At 43.8% G+C, this 19,080-nt stretch overlaps 1 pseudogene across 1 annotated transcript; it reads right to left on the bottom strand.

Annotated features, from left to right (window-relative positions):
• Positions 1–17,914: 17,914 nt before the first annotated feature.
• On the bottom strand, positions 17,915–18,447 carry LOC310839372 (peptidyl-prolyl cis-trans isomerase A pseudogene; annotated as a pseudogene). Its single transcript has one exon. The product of its transcript is annotated as a peptidyl-prolyl cis-trans isomerase A pseudogene (transcript).
• Between the last annotated feature and the right edge of the window lie 633 nt (positions 18,448–19,080).

Raw genomic sequence — 19,080 nt, 5'->3', positions numbered from 1 at the left:
TATCGGTGTCTCCCTTTATGGCTCAGTTAATTCCATCTTTACTTTTTGATTTTTTGGAGGGTGCTTGAGTTGAAACTGTTAAGTGTAGCTGCAAGATGTTTGAAAGTAGTGGCATGCAGGAGGGGGTTTTCCTGGTTCTTGCATCAAGCAGAAATATTCATCTGCCCCAGTGCAAAGGGCATTCCTGAAATGGAGAATCAATTCAGTTATGACCAAGCAGCCACGTAGCTGCTGTACCACTGCATACTTATAAAACAGTCTCCACTAGGAAGCTGGAGATGAACTAATGCTACAAATTGGTGTTTCCCAACAGTTGCAGGCTGATCATTGGCACCTATCTGATCCAAACCGTGCTTCACTCTTGTGTTTTAATCCTTTGTCTCCTATGAATTCTGTGGGCAAGAACTGTGTATAATGCTCATGTTCTGAAACCATCCAAGGGGGGCAGGTCACAATTTAGCATGCCACAGATTCTAGCCCATGAGGGCTGGACCATCTCAATGCCTCTCTTTCTCAAGGAAGAGTGGTGGGATTTTACACGAGGCTTATCATTAAACCGGTTGGTTCTGAATAACAGCATGGCACCTTGTCGGTATTTCATCTTTTGTTGTTGCTTTTATCTGCATCCTAAATATTAAAGAGGTCTGTCCGTGCTTAAATTGCATTCAAATCCACAAGCCCACTTTACATATTTTCTCTTCTAGGACATCTGTACTAGCATACTCTCACTTTCTACTCCCCTAACCTCTTTCTTCTCAGCTCCTCTATGTTTTTACATCTCTCAAGAGGGGTTAATACTTTACAGCTGCATCCTGCTTGCCAAGAGTCTCACATGTGCAAATTATTAATCTTTTCTATTGCTACAGTAACTCCCAAGGCTTTAAACACCCCCTACCTAACGCTGGCCCCTTTCCAAGAAAACTTTCCCTTTTCTTTCTCCAAGAGATAATCTGGCCTCCTACCGAGCTGACATTGTTTGTTTACACAATTGCTGAGGTATAGTCCCCCCTTCCCAAGTAAAAATTTGCAAACTTGAATCTAATTTTGTAATACAAACTCAAGCACCTCTCTCTCTCTATATATATATCTGGTGTTGAAAAAGTGTTGCCTAATTTTGTCTTGAAACAACATTGTAAAATAAATATTTCTGGCACTGCAGCTGATGTGCTGAAATCAGTGGTGGCACGGAAGATCTCCAGGCAAAATCCTAGACTTTTACCATTTCTGTTACATCCAGACAACAACTTCTCATGATGAATGTATTTTGTCTAAGCCTTGCTAATACCCTATGCAAACATGCCCCACTCAAGGCTATTTTCCAGAAATTTATAGTATTTTGTTGAATGATTCTGGATTCTGAGGATGGAACCACATGTTACTATAAGCAATGGGATACCATTCTCCCCTTCCCAGGGCTGACACTGCCATGAAGCATTGTGAGGCAAAAGTCTTAGGCAGTTGTGAAAGGACAACACAATGTTAGTTACTTAATTTCTCATTATTGCATCTTATTGCCAGGAAGGGGGTGAGGTGCCTATGAGTTTTTCTGTCTCGTGTGCCAAAAAAACATAGCTGGCCTGGGTTCTAAACATCTTTGATTTGGGCAGGGAAGTCGACCATTTGCTGCCCAGGTAGCAATAACGTCTTGGACTAACTCCGCCTCCTCTATAACTTGTTCCCATGCCCAGATGGCATCACGCTGTGCATTTCTTATCACTGCCAACCAATGAATGGAGAAATGCACTGAAACACAGAATATGTTTCCAGGCTCAGTTCATTCATTTTAACCTCTTCAAAGGAGGCATTTTTTAAAAGGTAGAAGGACTGAGCTGGGTTCCTTCCTTGGAATGCAGAACATATTGCCCTGAATGCCTTGCAGGAAGTTTAGAAACAGATATAGATATATTAGAGAGAGCATTCAATCTGCAGTCTAAATTGAAACAGTCTTGGAATATAGTTTCTGGGCAATGTTGTTTGCACACACACAAATGAAGATGGGGGGCTCGCAAAATGAGTTCAATCAGGACCAGCCCCACCATTAGGCAGAGTGAGACAACTACCTTAGGCTGCAGATGGTGCCAGATCTCCAGCTGTTCCTTTCTGTCCAAGGACAGAGCTGTGTGTGATATGCAACCTGCTTTGATCCCCCTAAACTAGCCTCTTGGTGAGGTGGTTGATGGCCAGCATCAAAGTTAGATTCAATGTTAGATTCAACTACCATCCACATAACCCTTTCTACAGAAAATGGGATGGGTCTTCTTCAACTTGGGCAGCAAAATGTCTTGGGTCATCCCTGCGTTAAGAACATAAGAAGAATCCTGCTGGATCAGGCCAAAGGCCTATCTGGTCCAGCCTATCTAGATTTCTACAGTGGCCAAGCAGATATATCTGTGAAACTCACAACAGTCTTCTTTTCCCGTGGTCCCCTAGTGACCAGTATTCACAAACACATAATCATTGATCCTGGAGATAGTATACAACAACAAGAACAACAACAATGGCAAAAACAACAACAAATTTATTATTTATACTGCGTCCATCTGGCTGAGTTTTCCCAGCCGCTCTGGGTGGCTTACAGCATATATAAAAACTTAGTGAAATGTCAAACATGAAAAACTTCCTGCTACTGGGCTGCCTTCAGATGTCTTCTAAAAGGTATGTAGTTCTTTATCTCTTTGACATCTGATGGGAGGGCGTTCCACAGGGTGGGCACCACTACTGAGAAAGCCCTCTGCCTGGTTCCCTGTAACTTCACTTCTCGCAATGAGGGAACCAGCAGAAGACCCTTGGAGGAGGACCTCACTGTCTGGGCTGAACGATGGGGGTGGAGACACTCCTTCAGGTATACTGAGACGAGGCCGTTTATATGGCCATCAAAACTAGTCACTGTTGACAGCCTTATTTCTTCATGGATTTGTCTAATCCCCCTTTACAGTCATCTAAGCTAGTGATCATCACCACATCCAACGCATTTCATCCCTTAATTATGCACTGTGTCCCCTCCTGTCTGCTTTCTCCACACCACACATATTTTTACAAATTTACCATACTTGTCTTTCCCCCCAAACTACCCCCCTCAAAATGAAACAGAATTTCCTGCTTGGTACTAATTTATTCTTCTCAAATACTGGTACTCTTTTTAAAACAAACAAACCAACTTTTATTGAAAAGTTTTCGCACAAACACAAAACCCAGATTAAGTTTCCATCGTAAGAGACACAGACAACTTTGCTGCAATGCAAACCTGTGTTGTAAGCAAAAGCGGCCACAAACAGACAACAAAAGAGATCAAAAAGAAAGAAGATTCTGGGTACCATGTCCCTTGCTGCAACACTGGAGAGAAGAAGTTCAAAGATACTGTTCCAAGGCTGAAACCACAGCAGTGGTCTGAGGAAGCCTCATAGTCGTGCCAGGCCCAACTCCAACATGCCCCCCCCCCCCACATCAACATAAGGCTGTTTTCCACCTGTAAGGCCTCACAACCAGCATGCAGACAGAACTGGAGTACATGTCCTTTATCCCCATCAAAAGATGTTGCGTATGTAGAACTTCAGCTTTCCCCTTCCCAGTTTTGATGTCTGTAGCACTTAAGTCTGCGTCAAGGGTGGAGAGGGTGAAACAAGAACAAAGTATAGCTTTGGAAAAGAAATACTTTTTGTGTTGTGGGGACGCAGGTTTCCTTGAAGATGGTCCAGAATATAAAGCTAGTGCAGTTTGCTGTGCCAGGTTGTGATCTGGGATAGCCTGGAGGGATGGTGTACCCCCAATTCTGAGGGCTCTGCATTGCTTGCCTGTGAGTCACTGTGGCTGATTCTATGAGGATATAAAGCCTTAAATCACCCTGGACTCACTGTATGCCCCAAAGTCAGCTAGGCACTACATACAAAAGCACTACATACAAAAAATAAATCCCTATGATATGATGATGATGATGATGATTGATTACCCACCCTTTACCTAAGGTCCTGGGGTAGGTTACATTATTAAAACACTATATTAAAAGCAGTCCACAACAATTTACAGCAACAAAAATTAGGTGGGTTTTAAAAAATATACACTTTAAGTGCTAGGAGGGCATTGAGAGGACATTTCCTGTAGTGGCTTCCCAACTCTTGTCAGTCTCCACAGTGGATATTATTAAGAAAGCACTACATACAAAAAAATAAATTTAAAAAATCACCAGGTTTTTACTCTTCTGCTTTGCTGTAGTTTATGGAATTTTATATATACACATACATATATACACACATATACACAAGCCTACACATGTCCTCTGTTGTAAGCCACCTTGGGATCCATATCAGAGGAATGTCTAGCTAACTGGTATCTATCTCGTAAATAACACCAGGTTTCCCTGTGGCCTGATGCAAACGGCTGGTTGTGCCCAGTGACAGGCAGATTCTGACCTCTTCCCATGTCACTCTGCCAGGAAAGGCCGCTGCTCCTCCATACGTAGCATTTTGGAGGATGTGAAATAATCCTTGCCTTGTGTTTTACCCTTCCCTTTGGGTACCTGCTCCAGCGAATGACCCCCATCTTACTCTGTGCATTTGAGATTCAAAACTGGCTGCTAACTACTGTGCCTGCATTTCTGACCCTGACTGGTGGGAATTGAACTAAAGTCTCTCAAGTGCTGTAGGATCTAATTAAAATGCATCTTATTCCAGGAAAGACTCATTACCTTTTTTTGATATTTATATAAGGGGATGTCTGCCATAATGGTTAGTAACGATGAATAAAAGTTTCATTGGTGTGGGGAGGTGCGGAGGGGGGGGAGAGAATAAGGCTCTTGTTTAGATATGGATTTTTAGCATTATGAAAAAGTGCAAAAGATGATTATATTAATGAGCTCTGCATAGGTATGTGGAGCTTCTACTACTACTTTTTTCTGTATTCCATCTAGCAAGGTAGCTCAAATCTCATTTCCCTCTATCTCCTGAAACAAAACAAAGCCAAAATAAAGAAATACCCAACCGCAGGAGAAGTTCAGAAGGACCAGGCTACATCTGTGGGCACCATCAACCTCTCTTGTAAGCAAATTGGGCAACATGCACTGTTTTGGGCAGAACTAGGCTAGACCACCTATGGTCAAGAAATCTGTCTGTGACTTCTATTCCTCTTGAAGTGGAATGGGCAGCAATTTGTCACCCAGTTTGCCACTTTTTGTGCAGTGATGCTCGGCAGAACACTTCCTGGAAGAAGGGGCCATTTCCTCTTGCTTCGCTGGAGAACCTCAAGAGCACCAGCAACATTAGAGAAGTGGGGAGAGGCTTCAGCATCACATCTCCCTGGCATGCCCCAATGCCAAGGGTCCATTTAATTGTTCTGTATCTTACACACTCATAGCAAACTCAGTTCTCTCAGTGTGGATCCTTATGTAGCCACTAAGCATGCCCAGTCTTTATTTTGGACAGAAACACCCATTAAGGTTGGGTTGTTGTTGTTGTTGTTGTTGTTGTTTTGGTACTACTGCAAGATGGCATGCTATGCTTTCAACTTCCAGAGCCACTTGTAAGGTCCACACCATACATTGACTGCCAGTGTTATAGAATGTACTAAATGCCACCTTCTCTCTTTGGATTGGCACCTATTATCAGAGCTTTTCAGGAGAAAATGTATCTCCCATTCCCGTAATAGATGCCTTAAGTCTTCAGTGTCATCCATGTCGCACCTTTGGCCAGCCACTAAATTTCCCCCCAAAGCCCCATCTTCTGCACAAAGGGTTCTGTTCATGAATAATACCTCATTTGCACTTGAATTTCACGTAGGTTAAATGGAACACGGCACAATGCTGTGAAATTTGAACAAATTTGATACCCTTGAATACAGATTGCTGGTAATGCAATAGCCACTTTGCAGCGCCTATTAAAGATGTGTAGAAATCAAAGCGGGGAGGAAATAATAAAAATCCTTCCGGGCTGGGCTAAGGCATAAGGAATTTAAGCAGGCTTTTAAAGAAGTATGAGAGATGTGGGTTTAACTAGGCTTCAGTCCTTCTTTTAATTTGAGTGCTTGCTGCTTTGTGTCAAACTGAAGTTCTACCAGAGTTGTATTCTGCCACCCACTCCTTCATTTGTCCTCTCTGGCTACCATTGCCTGAAGTAAGTTTATTGAGCTTTCTCAAGAAACAGAGTATAGTCAGTGAAATATTTGCACAACCTATTTAGCCTTTATGTATCCATGCAAACCTGCAAAAGTCCTCCTCCAAAGATCTGTGGAAACTCTGCATTAAGGTGCTGAAATTTGATTCTGCTACTGGCTTTTTTCCCTAGGTCTTCAGTCAAAATAAGAAAACAGTGTCCAGAGTGAAGACTCTTTGGTTAGCTGGTGACAGCAGCTGTTTCTGATCTGCTCGTGGCAGTCTACCTCACTTGTAATTTCTCACAAAGGTAGTGGGATAATATGCTGTAGCATTCTTACAGCTGAAGGCCCAATGTACGGATGATGCACAGCACAGCACTTCAAGTTGTGTGCATCTTTTTGCAACTGCAAATAGCAGTGAGTGGGATTTGGGATCTTAGGGATTAGAAAGGGGAGTTTAATATATTATTATTATTATTATTATTATTATTATTATTATTATTATTTCAGGAAGGAGCTTTTCCAAAGAGACACTAGGGATTAAATCTGGGACCTTCTGCATCCCACTTAGCTATGGTTCTTCCTCCTGCTAATCAGTCGCTTGAGTTTTCTGAAGGGATCTTGATTGGAACAAGGGGAGGAGCTTGTAACTAAAATAATTCCAATGAGGTTTTGTTTTATTCTCATTATTTTAAGAAAGCAAGCCTTGCAGAGAACAGATGATAAAGTGGATGCATACCACCTTTGGGAACTAATAAGCAGTCCCTCTGTGAAACTCTCAGTATGCCGCTGTTAAAATAAACATCCAAATGTACAGCACAAACCATGGAGCACATTTTCAGAAACATAATATTTATTTTTGTGTTTAAATTTCACACTTCAAGAATATTAAATAAATAGGATGAAAGCTGTTGAAGTTTGCATGAGGTTTTCAAGCCGCAGCCCAAAAGTAAAATAAGCAGAAGGGGACATGGGATTGACCTGAAAATAACGATCATACCAATTCCAAATGTTAACTTTTTAAACAGCCCTGGAACTATGGCTCAGCTGCATTAACAATACCAAGCATGAAAACATGTTAACCTGTCAATTTTAAAAAAAGAAGATTTCAATTAGGTTCTTTGGACAAACTCCTAACTGTGGATTGCATTGCTGGTCATTTAAATATGTTGCCTCACGGTTGTACAACACAAGAGTTCTTCTGAATGTGATCTGTACATCCAGAAAGCCTTGGCTGAAATCCAATGAAGACTGAGGACAATTACAAAGCTTTTGCAGAAGCACGGAATCAAGGTTGAATCCAGACTTAGATATAACACAGATCAGCTGTGTTAAAAGTGAATCATGACTAACTGAAGTCCCATTGATTTCAATGGGTCCATTCTAAGCATAACTAAGTCTGTGCCCAATACATAGAGTTGGAAGGGACCTTGGAGACTGTTTAGTCAGAGCAGAGGAACTGTGTTGCAAAGCATCATACATGATGGATCAAGCAGGTGGGGCTGAGAAGATGTTGAAATTCCTGGGTGAGGTGGGATCTAAAGGCCAGGCAAGGATTAGAGGTCAGGGAGCACCACTTTGGAGAGGTCCAATAATCCTAAATAGGAATTGTTCCTAATTTTCCAGGTAAGCCACTTAAACGCTAAGGAACAGCGAGGGCAACTTGGTGCCTATATTCTTCCTCTTAGTTGGTTGCTTGCTAATATGACTGCATGGAGCTTCACTCTACATAGTTTTCTACAAAGTTTCGAACAATTGCTCCTGTCAATACCGTGTCAGGGCTTATTGGGTTTCAGGAAACAGTGGATCCCCAACAAGAGGTTTATTGATATGTTGATTAGAGGATAAATAAATGCAGGACTTGTCTCCATCTTAATTGCGAGCGCTGCAGAATAGCGAGCCCTGAATTGAATAGCTGTTAGCATGCTAAGGTGCTTTGCTTTCATCCATTCATGCAACAGTGCAATTATGCAGGCTTGCACAATTTGTGACCAAGCCTCTGCAGAGTCCAGCAGCCATGCAGGATAGCTTGCTGTAACAACTCCTCTGCTCCCCCAAAGAGTTCCAGACAGGTAGCAAAGAGGACAGGGGTTATCTAATCTCTGGCACTGAGTGGCTGGAGATAGGTTGGCTTGGTAGGTCACGTGCTTTGGGCAGCTGGAGTAGAGTTAGCACTTGGGGGATTATAATGAAGTCTGCTGTTACTGGCATGGGAAGCTAGTTAAGTTTACTGTATAAATAGATTTGGCCTGATATGAGCCAACATAGGAATATGATCAGAGAAACTGATGGTATTCATTTTGTAGGATGTGGAACCAGGAGAGAACAAGAGGCCAGCTTGAGAAGGGGAGCCATGTTGGTGCATGAAATATGAAGGTCCTGCAGCACCTTAAAGACAATGGGTGATGGTTGTTACTATACATACTCAGAGTAGACCCACTGAGCCTGCCCTAATTTAGTTGTATATCACACAATAAAGCCGCATTCCTATAAACACCTGGTTGTAAATCCCACTGAATTCATTGGTGTTTACTTCTGATTAAGCCTGCATTGGACTGCCCTCCACCTAGACTAGGTTGGGACATGTGCCTTTTTACCTGTTACGATATGCTTCACCAGATGAAGTTGCAGAACAATGGGAGCTGTTCCAGGTTTTCTTACAGCTGTTGCCCTATTGATATTTGATTCCATTTTCTTTAAGTGATACCTTATAAAAAAAAACCCCCGGAAAATCTCATCTCCAGACAGCCCCTGAATAATTTAGTTCAGAAGGATATTTGGTGCCAAAATACAGATCATGCTGAATGAGTAGCAGGTAACTATCCATGTCTTTGCTTTTCCTTCAATTAATTAGATAGGCATAGGGCATGGTTGATACTTGGATCAGGGTGCACAATGAAGACTTACTCTTCTCTCCCCAGAGGTGAACCAGGAAAAGAAAAATCAGGTTCCTCCCTCCCACAACATGACTGTGAGAAGGAAAAGTTCCAATCTGTGCCAATAGGGTATCCCTGCACAGCCCCCAAGGCTCATAACCCTGTGAGAATGTGTGTGCAGCTTTTGCTCTCATCGTGGCTGGAGGAAGAAGGGATAAGCTTCCCTGTCTTGCCTGTTGCATTCTCAGTAACCCCTGTCCTTGTGCCTGTAATTAATTAACGACAAAAACTAAGACGTAGCTGCACATGACACATTGAGAACAACATGTGGTTTGGCCCTCAGAGCAGGGGCGTTCCGAGGGAGTGGGGTGGGGTGGACCACTGTGGGTGCCATTCCAAGGGGGGGGGGGACAAAATGCTGACCCCCAATCGGCAGCAACCCCCAGGAGTGCACTGCTTGAGCACACCCCTGGGATGTGTGTCACGCCCCCTGGGACGAGCACCGCTTCGGTTACTGGAGCAGGTTGTTTCGCCTCTGCCTCGGAGATATCACCTGATGCTCTGAGTGAGTGAAGCGTTCCATGGGTAAATATAAGTAAATGGGCACTGTAATAATGGGAAAGGACAGCTAGTGGAGGCCATACAAAGAGCATTTCAAAATATTTTACAAGGGATGTTGTGATTACCAAACAAGACTGCAGTTTTATACCTGCTTATATGGGAATAAAGTCACATTGATTTCAGTCAGGTTGAATTGGATGAAACACAACTTTCTAAAGAGCTCTGGAAGTTATTTGGGAGGTTGGCGGTGTGTGTGTGTGTGTGTGTGTAAATGTTGGACATTAAGAGGTTCTATATTTTGAAGGAGGAAGTCTATGTATTTTCCTCCAGGCGCAGCAGACTTTTCCTGCCATTCAACATGCTACATTAGCTCTCTTGCTTAGAACAAAGTTATTACAGAGCTAGGTTGTGAGATAAGTGAAGAGTGTTCAGCTCCTTTCTCTGTACTCCCAGCTCCTTTGCTGACAGAGACTTCTCTGTGCCTTTAACAGCTGCGTGAAAAAGGGTGAAATTTAACTAGGGAAGCTTAACCTTCATGGATCATAAAAGCATGGTATAAATGGCAGATAGGTAAACAGGATTTCACTGTATACACATTATCCCATGGCAGTTAAACAGGATACCTAAGAGAATTTCTTCACACATCTATTCCACTATGGAGTTGTGCTTTGTGAGAAAACAGGCAAGTACTGGGACACATTGTTCACAATGGTATGGCATGTTCAGCTGACTGCAGCACAGCTGAACATATTCTCGAATAAGCAGACCCCATGCACTTGCAATCCAAAGCAAATAAGGGCGGGTTTTGTGTGTGTTTGTCTCTTGGCTCTGCATTGCTGCTGAGCAGCCAGCCAGAGAAGAGAAGCAGAGGGTCACAAGCCTGCAGGCCTGTCAAGCAAGTGGGAAAGGAAAAAGGCAACACAATGGACAGAATAGGGGCAGATTAAGGTATTCCAGTATTGAAATTGGTAGAAAGGAAATATTAAAATTGGGAGATAGACATCTGATGGAGATCAGATGACTGAGAGGCTGAGTCGCAAGGTTCTGGAGGAAAAGAAGTGAAGGGCACGAAGGAATCTTCTGTAATATGGTTCCCTCCAGATGCTTTGCACTAAAATCCCTACCATCCCCAGCCAGCCTGGCCAATGGGAGTTGTAGTCCAAAATATTTGGAGCGTATCTGTTTGGAGACTGGTGATATTGAGAAGTGAACTTTCCAATTAGCCCTTTTAAAAGAAAGAAATGAATGGAACAGGAATGGCTTAGAACAGGCACCCCCAAACTTGGCCCGCCAGCTGTTTTGGGACTACACTTCCCATCATCCCTGACCACTGGTCCTGTTAGCTAGGGATGATGGGAGTTGTAGTCCCAAAACAGCTGGAGGGCTGAGTTTGGGGGTGCTTGGCTTAGAACCTGAAACACTGTTTAAGGAACCACAATCTAGTTACCTTAACCAGAAAAGACCTCCTGACTCAGATTCCCTCAACTTGCCCACAGAGAAGCTGATGTAACTAAAAGCACAGACCTATGAGCATTTGCTTGGGAATTAAGTCTCAGTGTGTCCGATAGGGCTTTTATGAATGCAGTCTAAGAGAGGGAGGAAGCCCTAGCAAAATGTGAAGAATGGCCTAGCTTGACAGACATGTCTTGTCTCAAATAGTCAAGAGTCCTTTGAGGTGAACCATGTCCTCCCTTGGACGGGTAGACCTGCCCTCCTGAAGTGCCAGAGTGAGGGAGAATAAAGTACAGTGGTACCTTGCGAGTCGAACAGAATCCGTTCCAGAAGTCCGTTCAACTTCAAAAACGTTTGGAAACCAAGGCATGGCTTCCGATTGACTGCAGGAAGCTCCTGCAGCCAACCAGAAGCCCTGGAAGCCCTGTCGGATGTTTGTGTTCCAAAGAACGTTCACAAACTGGAACACTCACTTCTGGGTTTGCGGCATTCGGAAGCCAAAACATTCAACTCACAAGGTGTTCGGGATCCAAGGTACTGAATTTTTAAAAATAATAATCAGTGTGTTAACCGAACCCTAACATCTTTGAATCAGAGTTTCCATCAAATAAAATGCAACTGTCCCCTCGAAATAGCATGTTTACCTTGTCCTGGAACTCAAATGTTGGTGACAGTTCTCTCTCCCCACCCCACAAACGTTGTGGCATTTACACCCAAACGGAGGAGCAGAATGCAATTGAGAAAACAAGGCTTTCTGTATCAAATCATTATCTTCACTGTAGAGATTTAGCATGACAGAATTTGAAATGTCAGCTCTTCGCTTTTTTGAGTTCCATCTATCGACGTGAGACTCTGGATGTATATCTGTTCTAGCTGATTTACACCTTCACCACGAGGCAGTTTCTTCACAGCGTGAAGAGGACACATCTCCTGAAGACACATCTTAGAGGCAAATGCTCTGCAGCTGCTCAGGGAAAAGGCTTCCTTCCCAGTTGAAGGCAGCTTCCTGAGTTTTACTGCACCCTTGATTCAAAGAAGGGCACTTTTATGAGAGAGGGGATTGGGGACAAATGGAAACGTTCTCTCATATGTGCCATTGTGGTGACATCATCCGAGTCCATCTGGAGCTGATTCTCAACTCCAGTTTTGTGTTTTACAAATATTCACCGAATGAAGGGGGCTGGTGAGATGAGAAGCAGCAGTGGGGCAGAGTTAGAGGTGGCGCAGACAATGTGGGACAACACCGAACATCTGTTTGACAGCATAAAAGCTCTTGTATTCCGTGAAGATGCCAATGCGTATGAATATGCATCCTTGTCTTTATCAATGCCTTTGTCTAAGGAGCCAGCCTGTAAACATGCATCTTGCTCCAGCATGATGTCTATGATGTAACAACCATTAATTGAATATAGTGCAGGATTGCAGCCCATTTTTTTAAAAAAAATAACAGATTGTTGAAGAAATGGCCAGTTAGCTACCATTTACCATGGCCACGTATAGAGCCCACTGGAATCTGAATGTTGGAGATAAATCTTAAACTGTGTTCACACAGCAGTTTATTCTGTTTTCCCAAATGTAAGTTTCCGCATTATATTTGAACTTTCACACAATGTAAAAGCCAGTTCTGGAAATATAGCAGAATCTAGTGGAAGTTTAACACTCATTTCCATGCTAAATGCTTCCAGGAAAAAAACAACCAGTTGCCAGCCCATTAACCCAGAAAATCGCGGGAGCAAAGTGCCAAAATTTGCAGCGGGATAGTGGCATACCGTTCTTTCTTGCTGTTTTCATGGTTGACTCATGGGAGAACAAGGACACACATGTGCAGAAAGGGTGGGGCTGCAGTGACATTGTCCAGTTACATTCATTAGTGTGTCACATCATGCACCCGATGCAAATGAAATTTAACTTAACGTCTTGGCCATCCGGTCAAAAAGTCACAGTTGCATAATGCAGCAGATACTGTCGTGTGAAAGGACAGTGGTGCTGGCATTATAACCCATGTGTTTTTCCCCTGAGGGTACTCAAGGGTACGTGGTACCAGCACCTTTTCTTCTAAAAGAAAAGCATTGGCTAAAAATGCAGCACTTTCTGTAACAAGCTCGTGGTGAGTACCAGCACTCTTTTCCCCCTACAAGATTATAATCAGAGAAGCAATATTCCCCATATCTGAATGAACCCTTAGTTTTCCCCAGTGGCGTAGCATGAGGGGTGCAGGGGGGGCTGGCCGCACTGGGCGCAACATCTGGGGGTTAGGGTTAGGGTGGGCAAATCCACGGGTTAGGGGGCGTAAATTACTTGCCTTGCCCCAGGTGCTGACAACTCACACTACGCCACTGGTTTCCCCATCTGTGAGTTAACCCATTTTCAACTCAAGGGCCACATTCCCTTCTAGAAAGCCTTTGGTGAGGTGGGGGGTGGGAGGGTTGTCATATGTTAAGGGTAAGCAAGGCCAGAAGCAAAAGTGGGTTGAGTATGAAGTGAGTGGATTTAACAGTAGACTAGTTTGTGTGCATTCACACCTCTCTCTCTCTGCATTCAGGTAAGCAAGAAACATTACCAGAATTCCAAGCATACTTTCAGAGAGGCCTGGAAAGGTGCATTTAGTCACTGGGCCCGAGGTTCCCTATCTCTGGTTTAATTTTTTAGGAGTTGAACGGGTTGTCTTAAGGATGCTGAAAATGCATTTTGAAATGGAGGAGCTAGTTATGCATGTATAGATTGATCTGCAAGAACACTGGCTACTCTAATGGAACTGCTGTGGCTGCTCCAACTTACAAATTCCCACCAGGGTGTAAACAAAAGAGCCTAGTTGTTTGCTATAACTGGGTACTGAAATCAATTCATGCCCAGTTCAGTGCATGGCTCTGGCAGCCACGCAGCTAGTTTAGCCGATGGCAACGTGTCTGGAAGTCAGCGCTTGCTGATGAAAAATCAGGACTGCAAGTGATGTGTGACTCAAAAGTCATTCTCGCTTCTTCTGGAGAGCTAGGCCAGGCTAGGCTAGTTAGGCCCACACACTCTCAGCTTATTAAAAATATTCCTATCCCACATCTCCAAGATCCATGTGACTCACACTAATATTGAAAACAGGACAAAATGCAGAGGAGCCTGGCATACCTACCTCCACCACCAGCGGTCACCTCCAGACATTTGCATGATTAGGAGAACATATGTTTTCTGCTGAGAAGTCTGGCAGGGCCCTATTAAGAGTAGGAGTCAGCTTACAGGGTTGTGGCACACATTAGTGCAAATGTAAGTTTTGCTGATCACTGAAGAAGTGATGCTTTTGAATTATGGTGCTGGAGGAGACTCTTGAGAGTCCCATGGACTGCAAGAAGATCAGACCTCTCCATTCTTAAGGAAATCAGCCCTGAGTGCTCACCGGAAGGACAGATCCGGAAGCTGAGGCTCCAATACTTTGGCCACCTCATAAGAGAAGACTCCCTGGAAAAGACCCTGATGTTGGGAAAGATTGAGGGCACAAGGAGAAGGGACGACAGAGGACGAGATGGTTGGACAGTGTTCTCAAAGCTACCAACATAAATTTGACCAAACTGCGGAAGGCAGTGGAAGACAGGACTGCCTGGTGTGCTCTGGTCCATGGGGTCACGAAGAGTTGGACATGACTAAACAACTAAACAACAACAAAGTTTTGCTGTCTGCAACATCAGTGACTCTGAAAGCAGCACCTTCGTTCTGCAGGTCTGAAGATCCCTGGCTGCGAACGCCATTGCCTTGGAAACACGCAAGATACAGCCCAGAGATGAGGAGGAGGTGGCTGCAGGTGCTTCAAGGGGTCAGGCCTTGAGGCACAATCAGAAGGACCATGTGTTTCATGCTAGAAACAAACCATAAAGGTGGGAATCCTGAGAAAACTCAAAAGGGGGAATTGCTGTTAAGTAACTGCACGTTATTTGATTTCATTCGCTGTTGATGGATGGTAATATCTGCTGCTGCTTCCTCTCTTTTTAAAGTTTGCTTCCTTGCTACCACTTATTGTCTCTCTCATATATATATATATATATATATATATATATATATATATATATGCAGGAAGAAATGACCTGACTTAAAGGGTTTAATGATACCTAGGAAGCAGTCATCTGGTTCTTTGCTCTGACAGCTTCAGCTGCCTAGAGGAGTTTGGTTATTGGGATGATTGATCACTCCTGCTGCACACCATATGTTAGACGGTATTAGTCAGAACAGAGTTATCTGTTTCCTTGTTTCGTACACTGTGTACTAGGTATCCTTTCTTTAGGGTTTATTGCACAGTTCTCTCTCGAACAGGAGCTTTACATGCTCTGCTCTTACAGGATGCACTTTTACCTATGGGCACCAAAGGCTTTGCAGAAGCACTGAACGCAGACGTGATAAAACACACACACACACACACACACACACACACGCACACACAGATGTGTAAAATTCTTTGGTCAGTGTCATATACTGTAGTCTGTTCCAGACCAATGAAAATGCTGCAAGTGCATGCTGATTTCTAGAGTGACTTCACCAGATCCCTGTTGTGCATTGGCTCTGTGTACAGACTGAATAACAAGGCAAATGTGTGTGAGTTGGGTGAGGTTTTAACATCTCTGACTCTGATTCCACCATTAATATCTCCGCTCAGAGCAGGGACACCCTGAAGTCCGGAGTTGTGCTGAGGACTCGGGTGACGAGAAAAATGCTGTCTTTTGTCATTTAAAATATAGCAACCGCTGCATTTTATTTATTGACTGGGAAGGGGAGTGAAACCAAGTTGACTAGGGAAACACCCTGATCTTGTGTGGGAGTGGGGGGGGGGGGTAGAGAGATGGAGAGATATTTAGTTTTGATGAACAGGACTAAGGTTTTCATCACAGCAAACTATTTTCCAAAGCCACTCCAGTCTCAGTGAATGGGAGGAAGGATGTTTGCAAATTTTGAGAAGAGCTCATAGAGTCATTCCACTTTCCCTCTTCCTCATTTCAGTTGTAGAGCTTGTCACATTATTAATTTTCTCCTTCTTGTTCTAATCAGGGCTTTTATTCAGCCGGAACTAACCAGAACTCAGTTCCGGCCCCTCTCAGGTAGGCGCCATTGCCATTATAAGAGGACAAGGGAGGCATTCATGGTGAGTTCCAGTACCTCTTTTTTTTAGAAAAATAGCACTGCGCAACTGTATTATTATTATTATTGTTGTTGTTGTTGTTGTTGTTGTTGTTGTTATTGGCATTTGTATTGACCCATGAATATTTGAATGGTTTGATGACTTGGGCTTTGGTACTAAAATCAACTACCGTTGCCCTTGCATTCTTGTCCAGTGCTTCATTGACAAATCCAGTGAACAAAAGATTTGCACTTACCTAATGTTGCTTTCTTACTTAAAGAGACTTATATGACATACGCTTGCTAAGAAATTTCACATCATGGAAGCGTAATGATTTTATTAATTTTGTTGCAATTCCATTTTGCAGGTTTTATTTTTTTAAAACATACACAAGGAACAGGATGGTTTGATTTTTTTTTTAAAAAAAACACACCACTTAATTTGAAAGGACTCTGCATCAGATTGGCTAAATAGCAAACAGCAGCCCTCCTATAGCACTGCTTTCTTCTTTAAAAGGTATGGTAGTATTTATGTACATGTTTTTAGCTTTGTTGCCCTTTCTGTTGGAGGAGAGACTGGGAGTGGAGAAGTAATGGTTGACTTGAACTTTAAAATAATCTTCCCAATGCAGGAGATGCTGCAATGCTCAGCTGACATCCAATGTTAACAGCTTTGTCCCTGAAATGTTATTTTGCTTTTCTACTCTCCCTTCAAACATAATAAATAAAGCCACGAACATCACTAAACTATCCTGCATTTGAACTGGCAGCCAACTCGTATCTGCACCTGTCATTTCACCACCCAAGTCCATAACAGAAGATGGCGGGGACCTTCTACACCTGTTGGTATAATCCAGTGTATTTATTAAGATTCAAAGCCAATGGCAGTACTGACTGTGACTTCTGTTGCATATGTCAAAGAACTTCAGGCATGATCTTATCGAAGTTGAATACTTTCAAATCAATGCAATGGGTGTCAAGAATACTAAGGAAACTTCCCAAACACCCCTTGTTGATATTTTCCTCTGGGTTTTGTAGAAATGTTAGCTTCCTGTAGGCACAGTCTCAGATTGCTTGGGGGAAAACCCTGGAGAGAAGTGGACTTAGGCAGCTGTGGGGAGGTGAGGACCTCCTCCTCCTCCTCCTCCTCCTCCTCCTCCTCCTCCTCCTCCTCCTTGATTTAACTTGTTTTATTTCACATTGCAAACAAAGTTGTCTTCAGTCCAGCTGGACTTGTGAGGGAGCAGAAATGGAAACCAAATAGAAAAGCAGTAGTAAGTGAGGAGCACAAGGATTACAGGGGACTAACCCCAGCTACAGAAGGAATGATAATAATAATAATAATAATAATAATAATAATAATAATAATAATAATAATTTTATTTATATCCCGCCCTCCCCAGCTGAAGCTGGGCTCAGAGCGGCTAACATCAAATGTATAACACATTAACATAAAATAAGACAATCAATTAAAATACATCCTCAAATCAGATCAGGATCAGAATAAAATCCAATCAGATGGCAACCCACAGATTAGAGTTGGGGACCTTAAATGCTCACCAGGCCCAACTGTTTGTGCTGAACTTATATGGGCCTGTGAGAAAAATTGGGAGGCCACTTTCATGCAAGTTCTTATGAAAGGGGAGAGGGAGTCAGACTGAACCCCGACCAAAGGCCTGGCAGAACAGCTCTGTCTTGCAGGCCCTGCGGAAAGGTGTCAAGTCCCGCAGGGCCCTAGTCTCTTGTGACAGAGCGTTCCACCAGATCGGAGCCACAGCCGAAAAAGCCCTGGCTCTAGTTGAGGCCAGCCTAACCTCTCTGTGGCCTGGGACCTTCAGGATGGAACCTTCAGAATGGTTGATTGTTGAGACAAAGGAATTTTATGACAGCTGCCCACAGTCAGAGATGGTGATCTTCTTTCTTGTCTTGCCATTCCTTGACCCAAAGCGCTCCATTGCTTCCACAATATTCATTCCTTCTTTGGCTTGGCCAAAGACCACATGTTTCCCATCCAATCAACCAGTTTTTGCAGTGAAGATGAAGAACTGAGACCCATTTGTCTTGGGACCAGCATTTGACATAGACAAGACCTGTGTGCTTGAGGACAAAGTTCTCATCAGCAAACTTCTCACCGTGAACCTGTTCCATTATGACGAGTAAAGTCACCATCCTGGCACATGAACTCAGGAATGATTCTGTGGAAGCAGGACCCCTTGTAACCAAAACCTTTCTCCCCAGTGCTCAAGGCATGGAAATTCTCTGCTGTCTTTGGAACCTTGTCTGCAAACAGCTCAAAGGTGATGCACCCCATGGGCTCGCCATCGGTGGTGACATTGAAAAACACAACTGGGTTGGCCATAAGGCAGGGAATGAGTCAAGTAAAGGAAGGGGGAGTTTTTTAAAAAGAAAACTGATGGTGGTGGTAACAGGCAGTGCGAGCGACAACCCCTCTCCACACAGTAAGGAGTGCGGCACAGCCAGGTAGGCGAGGACCTCCAGTCTCCACAACTGCTTAATGTATGGTTACCAGATTTTTTTCAATGAATCCGGGAACCCCCCCTTTTTTTGAAGCTGAGTAGCAACAGGGAGTCAGTCATGGGGAGGGAGAGGCAAAAGACCCTGGGCCCAAGCACATATGCATATCCCAAGCCTTCCCCAATGGGAAGCCTTCCCCCTTCCACCTTTGTTTTGACAGAACGGGGGAGGCTCAGGAGTTGCGGGCAGGTGGGCGTTGCCCAGGAGGGGTGCAAGCCACACGGTTTCTCTGCCAGGCAAGCTGCAAAGCCCTTCCTTTGCACCCTGTGAAACATAAATGCGCAGAGCTTTTTAAAAAACTGGGCAACGGCTGGCCAGCCACAACTCCCGAGCCTCCCCCGATCAGTCAAAACTAAGGGGGAAGGGGGCGGGAGATCTGCACCGCCAGACGTCCCCAGTTCCCCTTTGGCAGTGGCAGTGGCAGTGGCAGCAGCAGCCAGCAGGCTGAAGCCAGCCTGGTAGCGCAGTTGGCTCTGGCTGGCTT

The sequence above is a fragment of the Podarcis gaigeae genome, assembly GCF_964106915.1.
Source record: "Podarcis gaigeae genome assembly, chromosome: 1".
Classification (NCBI taxonomy): Eukaryota; Metazoa; Chordata; class Lepidosauria; order Squamata; family Lacertidae; genus Podarcis; species Podarcis gaigeae.
Note: the sequence above shows the minus strand (reverse complement) of the source record. Positions and strands in the feature narration are given on the sequence as shown.